We start from the raw sequence: 10213 nt of genomic DNA on the forward strand, positions 1-10213 counted from the left end.
TCCTAGGTATTTTATGGGTTTTGATGCAATTGTAAACGGGATAGATTCTGTGATTTCTCTTTCTGTTGCTTCATTGTTTGTGTACAAGAATGCAACTAATTTCTGTGCATTGATTTTATATCCTGCCACTTTGCTGAATTCATGGATCATTTCTAGCAGTTTTTTTTGTGTGTGTGTGTGGAATCCTTTTATCAAGAAACGATGCTGTATTTTGTCAAATGCTTTCTCTGCATCTACTGAGTGCATCATGTGGTTCTTGTCCCTTCTTTTATTGATGTGATGAATCACATTGATTATTTTGTGGATATGGATCCAGCCTTGCATTCCAGGTATAAATCCCACTTGGTCGTGGTGAATAAAGTTTAAATGTATTGTTGGATTTGGTTGGCTAATATCTTGTGGAAGATTTTTGCGTCCATGTTCACCATGAAAATTGGTCTATACTTCTCCTTTTTAGTGGGATCTTTGTCTAGTTTTGGAATCCAGGTAATGCCGACTCATAGGAAGAGTTTGGATGTTTTCCTTCCATTTCTATTTTTGGGACAGCTTCAAGAGAATAGGTGTTAACTTCCTTAAATGTTTGGTAGAATTCTCCTGGAGAGCCATCTGGCCCTGGGCTCATGTTTTTTGGGAGATTTTTGATTACTAATTCAATTCTTTACTGGTTATGGGTCTGTTCAAATTTTCTATTTCTTCCTCTTTCAGTTTTCATAGTTTGTATATTTCTAGGAATTTGTCAATTTCTTCCAGATTGCCCATTTTATTGGTATATAATTGGTGATAATATTCTCTTATTCTTGTTTGTATTTCTGCTGTGTTGGTTGTGATCTCTCCTCTTTCATTCTTGATTTTATTTATTTGGGTACTTTCCTGATTCTTTTTGACCAACCGGCTGGTGGTTTATCAATTTTATTAATTATTTCAAAGAACCAGCTTCTGGTTACATTGATCTCTTCTACTGTATGTGTGTGTGTGTGTGTGGGAGGGGGGATGTTGTTTGTTTTTGTTTTCAGTTTCGATAGCATTGATTTTTTGCTGTAATCTTTATCATTTCTTGACTTCTGCTGGATTTGGTTTTTATTTGATGATCTTTTTTCCATCTCTTTAAGGTATAAGGTTAGGGTGTGTATCTGAGACCTTTCTTCCCTCTTTAGGAAGGCCTGGATTGCTATAAACTTCCTCTTATGACTACCTTTTAAAATTTTTTTAACGTTTATTTATTTTTGAGACAGAGAGAGACAGAGCATGAACAGGGGAAGGTCAGAGAGAGAGAGACACAGAATCTGAAACAGGCTCCAGGCTCTGAGCTGTCAGCACAGAGCCCGACGCGGGGCTCAAACTCACGGACCGCGAGATCATGACCTGAGTGGAAGTCGGCCGCTTAACCGACTGAGCCACCCAGGCGCCCCTCTTATGACTACCTTTGCTGCATCCCAGAGGTTTGGGGCTGTGGTGTCATCAGTTTCACTGGCTTCCATGTACTTTTTAATTTTCTCTTTAATTTCTTGGTTCACCCATTCATTCTTTTTTTTTTTAATTTTAGTTTTTATTATTTACAATTTACATCCAAATTAGTTACCGTATAGTGCAACAGTTATTTCATGAGTAGATTCCTTAGTGCCCCTTACCCATTTAGCCCACCCCCCCTCCCACAAACCCTCCAGTAACCCTCTGTTTGTTCTCCATATTTATGTGTGTGCTTCTGTTTTGTCCCCATCCCTGTTTTTATATTATTTTTGTTTCCCTTCCATTATATTCATCTGTTTTGTCTCTTAAAGTTCTCCTATGAGTGAAGTCATATGATTTTTGTCTTTCTCTGACTACTAGTTTCACTTAGCATAATACCCTCCAGTTCCACCCATGTAGGTGCAAATGGCAATATTTCATTCTTTTTGATTGCTGAGTAATACTCCATTACACACACACACACACACACACACACACACACACACACCACATGTTTTTTTATCATTCATCCATCAGTGGACATTTGGGCTTTTTCCAATCTTTGGCTGTTATTGATAGTGGTGCTATAATCATGGGGGTGCATGTGTCCCTTCAAAACAGCACACCTGTATCCCTTGGATAAAGGCGTAGCATTGCAATTGCTGCATCGTAGGGTAGTTCTCTTTTTAGCTTTTTGAGGAGCCTCCATACTGGTTTCCAGAGTGGCTGCACGAGCTTGTATTCCACCATTCATTGTTTAGTAGGATGTTATTTAGTCTACAAGTATTTGTTATCTTTCCAAATTTTTTCTTGTGGTTGATTTCGAGTTTCATAGCATTGGGATCTGAAAATATGTAAGGTATGATCTCTATCTTTTTGTACTTGTTGAGTACAAGCAAACATAAAATTATTTATGTTTATTTATTTTAGAGAGAGAGACAGAGAGTGAGTGGGGGAGGGGCAGAGAGAGAGGGAGACACAGAATCCGAAGCAGGCCTCAGCACAGAGGTGTCAGCACAGAGTCCAACACAGGGCTCAAACTCACAAACCAGGAGATGACGACCTGAGCTGAAGTCAGATGCTTAACTGACTGAGCCCCCCAGCCACCCACTTTAATGAAGTTTTAAATGACACCCTTCAAAGTGCACTTGCTACTTTGCAAACTCAGAGAGAGAGAAAGAAATGTGAAGAAACAGGATGTGGTAAGAGTTGGCTGCTGAGTTTTACCATAATTTGACTTTGGAGGCTTTTTGTTCATTGGGTGAAGTGAGCACAGCATATTTGTCTGCCATTTACCACAGTAGACAGTGGGCCTCTGGGAGCCAAAACTCTTTCTGACCAATGAGCTGGAATTTTACTAGGACCGCCAAGATGAGTTTTGCTATTTCAAGGACTAGGAGTTATCTTTTATTTTCACAACTAGGTAATTATCACATCATTCAACTCTGCCCTCCGAGATATGTAGATAATACCCAAATATAGTTGAGAGAGAAAGGGTGATAGCCAAAGTGTATAATCCTTTCCCTTTTAAAAAATATGTTTAAATTATTCTTTATGATTTTTTTTAATTTTAGTGAGGGGGCATGCAAGTGGGGGAGAGGGGCAGAGGGAAAGAGAGAGAATCTTAAGCAGGATTCACGCTCAGTGTTGAGCCCAACACAGGTCTAGATCGCATGATCCTACAATCATGACCTGACCCAAAATCAAGAGTCTGATGCTCAACTGACTGAGCCACCCAGGTGCTCCATAGTCTCTTTCTGCCTGAATGCTGAATAGTGAATTTTCAAGGTGAATGGGGGGATAAACACACATACATACATATGTATACCACTAAGAAAGCCACTTATGAGTTGTTAGACATGAACTATTTTCCACCATCTTTGTCTTCTAGTTATATTCATGCCTCCAGGTGTTTGTTCATTGCAATGCACGATCTTGCTGTGTGAGGTACAAATTGTTGTATGATCATTTTTCCGTGAAAGTCTTTCCTCATATCTGCCTTAACCACAAGATGCAAATGTTTAATTCGAGGATGTGGAGCTAAGAACCTTGAGGTCCAATAACTATCAACTAGAAGGTATATTTTCTGCTGGGGAGAAATCCCCATGTGATGGCCATGACTTTGTATTGGTAATGGGAAGAATACCTTCATGCCTTCATGGTTCTTGCCCTTTTTCTGTCTCACCAAAATCAAGACTCAGGTTATGTGCATGTTGATCAAGAAAACACCTTTTTTTCCAGAAAATAAAAAGGACCTGGAGACAAGTGTAATGCATTGAGGTGTGTGAAAGCCACAAAGGAAGCAAGAGTCAAACAGCTGAAGGAGAAAGCACATAACCTGGAAGAATTCTATGAACAAAGAAAAGTGCCTACAAAAAAGTAAGATGGGGGCACCTGAATGGCTCATTGGGTTGAACATCCAACTTTGGCTCAGGTCATGATCTCAGAGTCCATGAGTTCGAGCCCCGCGTCGGTCTCTGTGCTGACAGTTCAGAGCCTGGAGCTTGCTTTGGATTCTGTATCTCCCTTTTTGCCTCCCCAACTCATACTCTGTCTCTATCAAAAAATGAATAAACATTTAAAAAATTTGGAAAATATGTTCATGTGAGAACTGTCACAAGGACTGCATTGTATGGGAGACCGTGGCAGCCAATAGAGATAATTATATTTCTTTTGGAACTGGATCCAGAGTATTTTTGCCCAATGCATTCAGTAGAATTGGACCTTCCCTTCCTACCTTGCTTTCTGTAACGTAACCTGCATTTTCCTTTCTGTCCTAAGTGCTTGTCACACATTGTGTCATGTATTTGGAGCGGAAGAGGGAAGGTACCATCATTAATAACGTTAATACCTGGATCCACTCTGGATCCACCTACACTGTCCTATAGGTTTCAATCGCATCACAGTTTTGTCACCCAGCAATTAGGTCATTTTTGTTCAGGACCAGACATGGGTCAAAAATGTGTGGGGAAAAATTTGAATTATCTTGCTGCAGAAACAATGGAAGTTGCTTTCTGGAAAGTGGGTAGGGATACCAGCAGTACTGGATCCCTGCATCCATTCTGCCAGTGAGATTGTTCACTGCAGGCCCAATCCCTCAGAAAGTCAAGTTGTTTCCTATCCCCTGAGTTTTTAAGTGTAACTCTTCTGAGTCTTGACCAAAGCCCGCAGCTTCACTAGGGCTCATCTTTGCTGGCCGCCCCTGAACTACACTTGTTTACTTCTAAGTCTGTGCCCATAAAGTTGTTCAGCTTCTTTGCCGTTCAAATGTATGCCCCCCACATCAATGATGAGTTCTAGAGAGTTTGGGTCCAACTGCCAGGCTGGCTTTGTCCTGGGCTTCCTTCTTCTCCATCTTGGTCTTGTGTGTCTTCGTGGGGTTGTTAGATATTTGGTGCATTCAGTCACATGTTTCCTCCTTTGTATAATATTTCCTTTTGTTCTCAGGGGGAGTTGGGGGACTTTAGAGTCCCTCACTCTTGTTGGAAAGTGAAGTCTTCCTTCTCTTACCCTGGAGACTCACCTTTATGTTAGTTCTTCCCACAACTGGGGTTAGGGTTTGCTCTGTCTCACTGGCATCTTGTTTTTGTTAACTCGCAAGCTCTTTCTGTGAGTGGGTACAGCACCCTGACCACCTATCTTCAACCCCTTACAACAGAGCCACTACATTACAACCACTCCAGCAAGCATTTGCTGAAGGACTGCCTGAGAGGCCAGAAGGAAATGCATGTGCCTTTCTCTAGTGCTTTTGTGTCACTTTCTAAGAGATTTTCAATTTTGCATGTGATTCTTGAGTACATTAAGTGTCAAGTTGAAACCATCTCAATCAACACCACAAAGAGAATACTCTGAGGGCAACACAGCAACCCAGCCTTTGCAAGCATTGCCTTTTGCTGCCTTCACTATCAATGGAATGAGTCTTGTTGAAATACATTTGGCTCCACGAAGTTGAGAGTTTTCCATCTGAAATCTGTTTCCTGGAAGTAAACCCAGACTGTGTGACAGTTCATATCAGGTTGTACTTCAGGAGATGATGTTGTTCTAATATTGGCCTTTTGAAAGTGGAGGCAGGGGTTGCAGTCCTGAACTCTAGCGATGTCTGGGAGTGAGCTGCAATGTTAGTGAAACCATATCCTGAAAGGTCGTCTTTCAGGTGATTGCCTGTGTCATGGTACAACTTTTAGACTGAGAATCAGGGCTCCCCATGGAGGTGTAAGACTAGTGATGATCCCCTACTTCATCCTAATGGGTACAGTTGGTCAGATATGGTTTTTCACTCACTGATGAAATGAGTCTTCACCACCTCAAACAAAAGACCACCTCTGGGAAGGCACAAAGTACAATGTTATTTAATGACTTTATGATAAATGAGAGGAAATAGAGAACTAGAAAGACAGTTCCAATAGCAGAGACATGGCAGCAGACAGAAGTTTAATTTTCTTTAACATAAATGGGGTGTTCACTTCATTTCTCTGATGGGTTGTCAGTCTGTGCATTTATGGGAGAGGGGGGAAGAGATATTTGCATAGGCCTTTAAGAGTGCTGGGAAGTAAAAAGGGGGAACATCTGGACCTTGGTCCTGACTGTGTATATATCTTTCCCATCTTAGGAAGCTGAAAATGACACTGTGAACTGGCAGCAAAGAACAATCAGCTGGCAGCTGCAGGTAAAATTTGAAAATAGCTACAGAAGGGGTGCCTGGGTGGCTCAGTCGTTTAAGCGTGCAACTTCAGCTCAGGTCATAATTTCACAGTCCATGAGTTTGAGCCCTGCGTCAGGCTCTGTGCTGACAGGTCAGAGCCTGGAGCCTGTTTTGGATTCTGTTACATCTCTCTGTCCCTCCCCCACTCATGCATGTGCTCACTCTCTCTCCGTCTCAAAAATAAACATTAAAAAAAATAAAATAGCTACAGAAGAAATAAACAAGTACAAGTGAGTTCAGCTACTAATTACCAGCATCTCATGAAACCTCTGTTCATTTTTTTGTTTTTAATCTTTTTGCAATGTTTAAAGTCAACATATGCATAGAGTATTAACAGATAAAAAAGGTAAGTTTTAGAAAGAACAAAACAATTAAGTTTCTAAACATTTGCGGATCTCAAGTAGTGGCCAGACTGTGTGGAAACTTTGTCCATGCTAACATTCCTTGGGCGTGGTGTCAATTGTCATAATCTGTAGGAAAGCAGTGTGTCGTACAATGAGTCATACCCATCAACATGGTAGTGCCATTTCATGGCCCTCGTCTTTGCAACCCTGGGAAACATGGTGAGGATATAAGTTATAGAAGAATAGAGCTTTATGATAAAAGACACTTGTCACATGATGAGTTAGAGCAAGATTGAAAATGGGTAGGAATTCTATGAACTCTGAGCCCTACGGGCATGGAATAGCAAGGAAAGGATGTAACAATAGCTTTGATCCTACTGTACATTGATAATCATGTGAAAAGTGTTTCATGTGTAAGAATAAATTGTATCAGGGGACAGATATGAGGTTGTTGGGAATGTGGGAAGATTATTTAAAATCATACCCAATATTGGACCTTATCTGACAAGAGCAATTGTAACTCACAGGCAACAAATTGAACACGGGAACAGCTGCAGCAGGCAGAGCTCACCTGTAGATACCAGGTAACCTGAGTTCTGCCTGACATACTGAACCCTTAGCGCCTCACGCGGGTGAGTGTAGTGGCCCTTGGAATCCCTGACCACGGGCTTTTCATTGTTGGCTTTTTCAGCTTGCAGTTCATGAGAAGAATGCTCAGGACAACTAGGTAAGTGTTTTCTTGTTTCCTCCTCTTTGGTGCACAGTCTGGCACCACCTTCTGACTGAAGGTGGATGTGTTTTTTCTCCCCCAGATCAAGACTCACATCTGGGACAGGGAGACGGCAGAGCAGGGCAGGGAAGTCGCTTACTTGAAATACAGGTGTGGTCATTTGACTTGCGTTTTTATGGGTGTTTCCAGGGATGGCGCCTGCACTGTTTGCTGTCTAGTAGACGACGTGGTGTTGCAACTCTTATAGAAGTCCAATATTTTTCTGTATCCAAGACTGGACGGGATGGAAGCAAAGAGGCTGCCTGAGGGATACATGAGGCAGAAACCAATGGCTGCAAGACCAGAGATGCAGAACCCTCCAAGGAGAGGTAAGGAGCACGTTGTGATGTGCCAGTCTAAATTCTGCTGTGCAGCCTGTTCCTGTGGGTGATCATCGTGTGGTCTGGAAAGAATCACAAGCACTAAGGACGGCAGGTGGTCTGAAGGGGCAACAGAAGGGTGTTCTCCTCTGGTGCCGGAGACAGTGAGGCACTTGTCCCTGTGACTGGTGGAGCTCATGCCCCTCCTCTGCCGGTGACCCTCCCACCTCCTCTAGCATCCCCCTGTCTGAAGAGCCTGGAAAGGATGACAGGACATGGGCCTCATCCTTCTTCCCACCCGGACTCAATGTGAAGACTAGTTTATTTGAGGAGAAGGTCATTTATTCACTAGTTTTAACGGTCTTTTTGTTTGTTTTTGGGAACTGTACTCCTACATCCCTCAATTGAAGTTCCATAAAGCTTAGCTTAGTCCCCTGATGGTATCAGTGTAACTCTGCAGCTTCACTGCTAACGTCTCACAGTTTTCCTTTTCTCTATAGTGTAAAATTAGTCTTTAGTTATATACTAACTGCTCTCATGTGGAAGGCAGCTTGTAGATAAACTGAGAGATTGAACAATTTGCCTGAAGTCTGAAGAAATGCATGCTTCTTGAGGACTCATTGAGGATATACACCAAACAAGTATTCTCAATGTTATTCTTTTTTTTTAAGTTTATTTATTTTAAGAGAGGCAGAGACAGAATGCCAAGCAGATTCCACACTGTCAGTGAGGAACCCAAAGCTGGGCTTGAATTCACAAGCTTTGAGATCATGACCTGAGCCAAAATTAAGAGTCGGATGCTGAATCCAAGCATCTTCAGATTAATTCTACATCTGTAATGAAATCGTGATTTGCCATGATGTATACTGAGAAAACTGTTTTACTGATGAATTCTGCAACTCCGTGTATTTTGGAGACACAAGGTTTTGTGTTCTGTAAAGAATGAGGCGCACCTCTAACTTTTAGAGCATCGGGTGTCCTGTGTGACAGAGGGACATTCATTAAATGATGCAGACCTTGTGATCACCATATTGGAAACACCAGTGAAGGATCCAGTGCAAAAACGGAGGAACCTTGAATCATACAGAAATAGAAGGGAAGTTGAGCACAGTAAGCAGAGTTTGAGGAGGTGCAGAGGGGAGGGTGTTGGGGTCAGTGAGATGCAGTTGGAGGTCATTCCTGGCCACAGCCTCAGCAGGGAGTGTGAGGTCCACACAGAGCTGCTATGTGGGATCGCTCTCAGTGCGCAATGCAGCGTTCATCTCCATAATGTCAGTGTGTTGCCAAAGTGCACACAGATAATCATCTAAAAAGATTGTTGTCTCCCTGGATTTTCCTGAAGATTCTGGATAGTTTGGGGGGGGGGGGGGGGGGAAAGCCTTAGAGATGTGGGGAATTTAACTTGGTCTTCTGAAAATGCTGTATGCCCAAGTTCATATCCCTCAGTGAGACTAAAATGGAAACAGGGTCTAGATCAGCTGAGTCATCCTACAATTCAGGGCTGGCCAGATGCCACCCCTGCTGGACCCCTGTCATCACCCTGACTACAGCTTTGCATCTCCTCAAACTTCTGTCACAATATCCTGAGGCTTTGCCTGTGTTCCTGCTGTCTCAGCCCTAATACCAGTTCTCAGTGGGGCCTACACGGAGCCTCAGCTGTGTTATCTGTGAAAACAGGGGTAATATTTGTTTCTAAGAACAAGAGAAAAAGAAGACATTCAGTGCATAAAGCATCTGCCTAATCTCTGGGAAGTGTCCCCTCACGCTTCTCACAGTTTCAATTAAGATATCTCCACACAATGATCCTCCAAAAAAGATGGTCACGGGAGTTCATTAAACTAAGACTGTTAACAACTAAGCCCAGGGAGTGGGAATCACTGTTTTAAAATATAAGACAATGTCCCTCGTTTTTCTATTAGAATTCGGGCCCTGCCACACAATGAAAGAAAAGAGAATTATGAGAATGTGTACATTCAGAGACCTAGATCTGAAGACAATCATTTTCTATTACACATAATCTCACAGATGCAGCCACACACTAAAGTGTTCATCTGAGGCCACAGCCACAGATAAACTGCAGAAGACAGAATGCATGTACGAAAACAGAAGATCAGAGGGAAATAAACCAAAATCTTTTTGCCTTATAGGACAACTCTTTTGAAATTTGAAGAGGACTGTGCACGGTGACAGACTATGGTGATTATATATACATTTTAAGAAGGTGTCAGATCTACCTGAATGCTTTCCCTGTCCATCATGTCCCCTCCACTTTGTCCTTTCTATTGTCCCCTAATCCACCTTTCATCATTTTGTCTGTTTGTCAGCGTCTGCTTTTAGGGCCATCTACTCTCACTCCCCATCGAATGCACACAGTGGTGTTCCTGTACACACAGGTAACAAACTGGCAGAAATGGTGGTGATGGAGAATAGAAGCAAGATCACCCTTTGTGCAGGGGAGCCCGAGGGAGTTTTCTGGGGTGATGGGAACTTCCTATATCTAGATGGATGGGGTGCTTATGCTCAATTATTTTGGAAATATTCCCTGACTCCATGGTGCCTTGGGGTCAGACAGGTATCTGTCCCTAGGAAATGGCTGAGTTCTAATGGTGGAGAAGGATGAGGGACCAGCAGT

The 10213-nt window shown here is 42.4% G+C and overlaps 1 long non-coding RNA gene across 1 annotated transcript; it reads left to right on the forward strand.

Moving 5' to 3' along the window:
- The first annotated feature begins 3709 nt into the window (after positions 1-3709).
- LOC122239337 lies at positions 3710-9876 on the forward strand. The gene is made up of 5 exons (XR_006218302.1): positions 3710-3825; positions 6056-6112; positions 7020-7076; positions 7184-7590; positions 9729-9876. It is a non-coding gene; the product is annotated as an uncharacterized LOC122239337 (long non-coding RNA).
- The last annotated feature ends 337 nt before the right edge of the window (positions 9877-10213 follow it).

The sequence above is a fragment of the Panthera tigris genome, chromosome B3 (assembly GCF_018350195.1).
Source record: "Panthera tigris isolate Pti1 chromosome B3, P.tigris_Pti1_mat1.1, whole genome shotgun sequence".
NCBI lineage: Eukaryota > Metazoa > Chordata > Mammalia > Carnivora > Felidae > Panthera > Panthera tigris.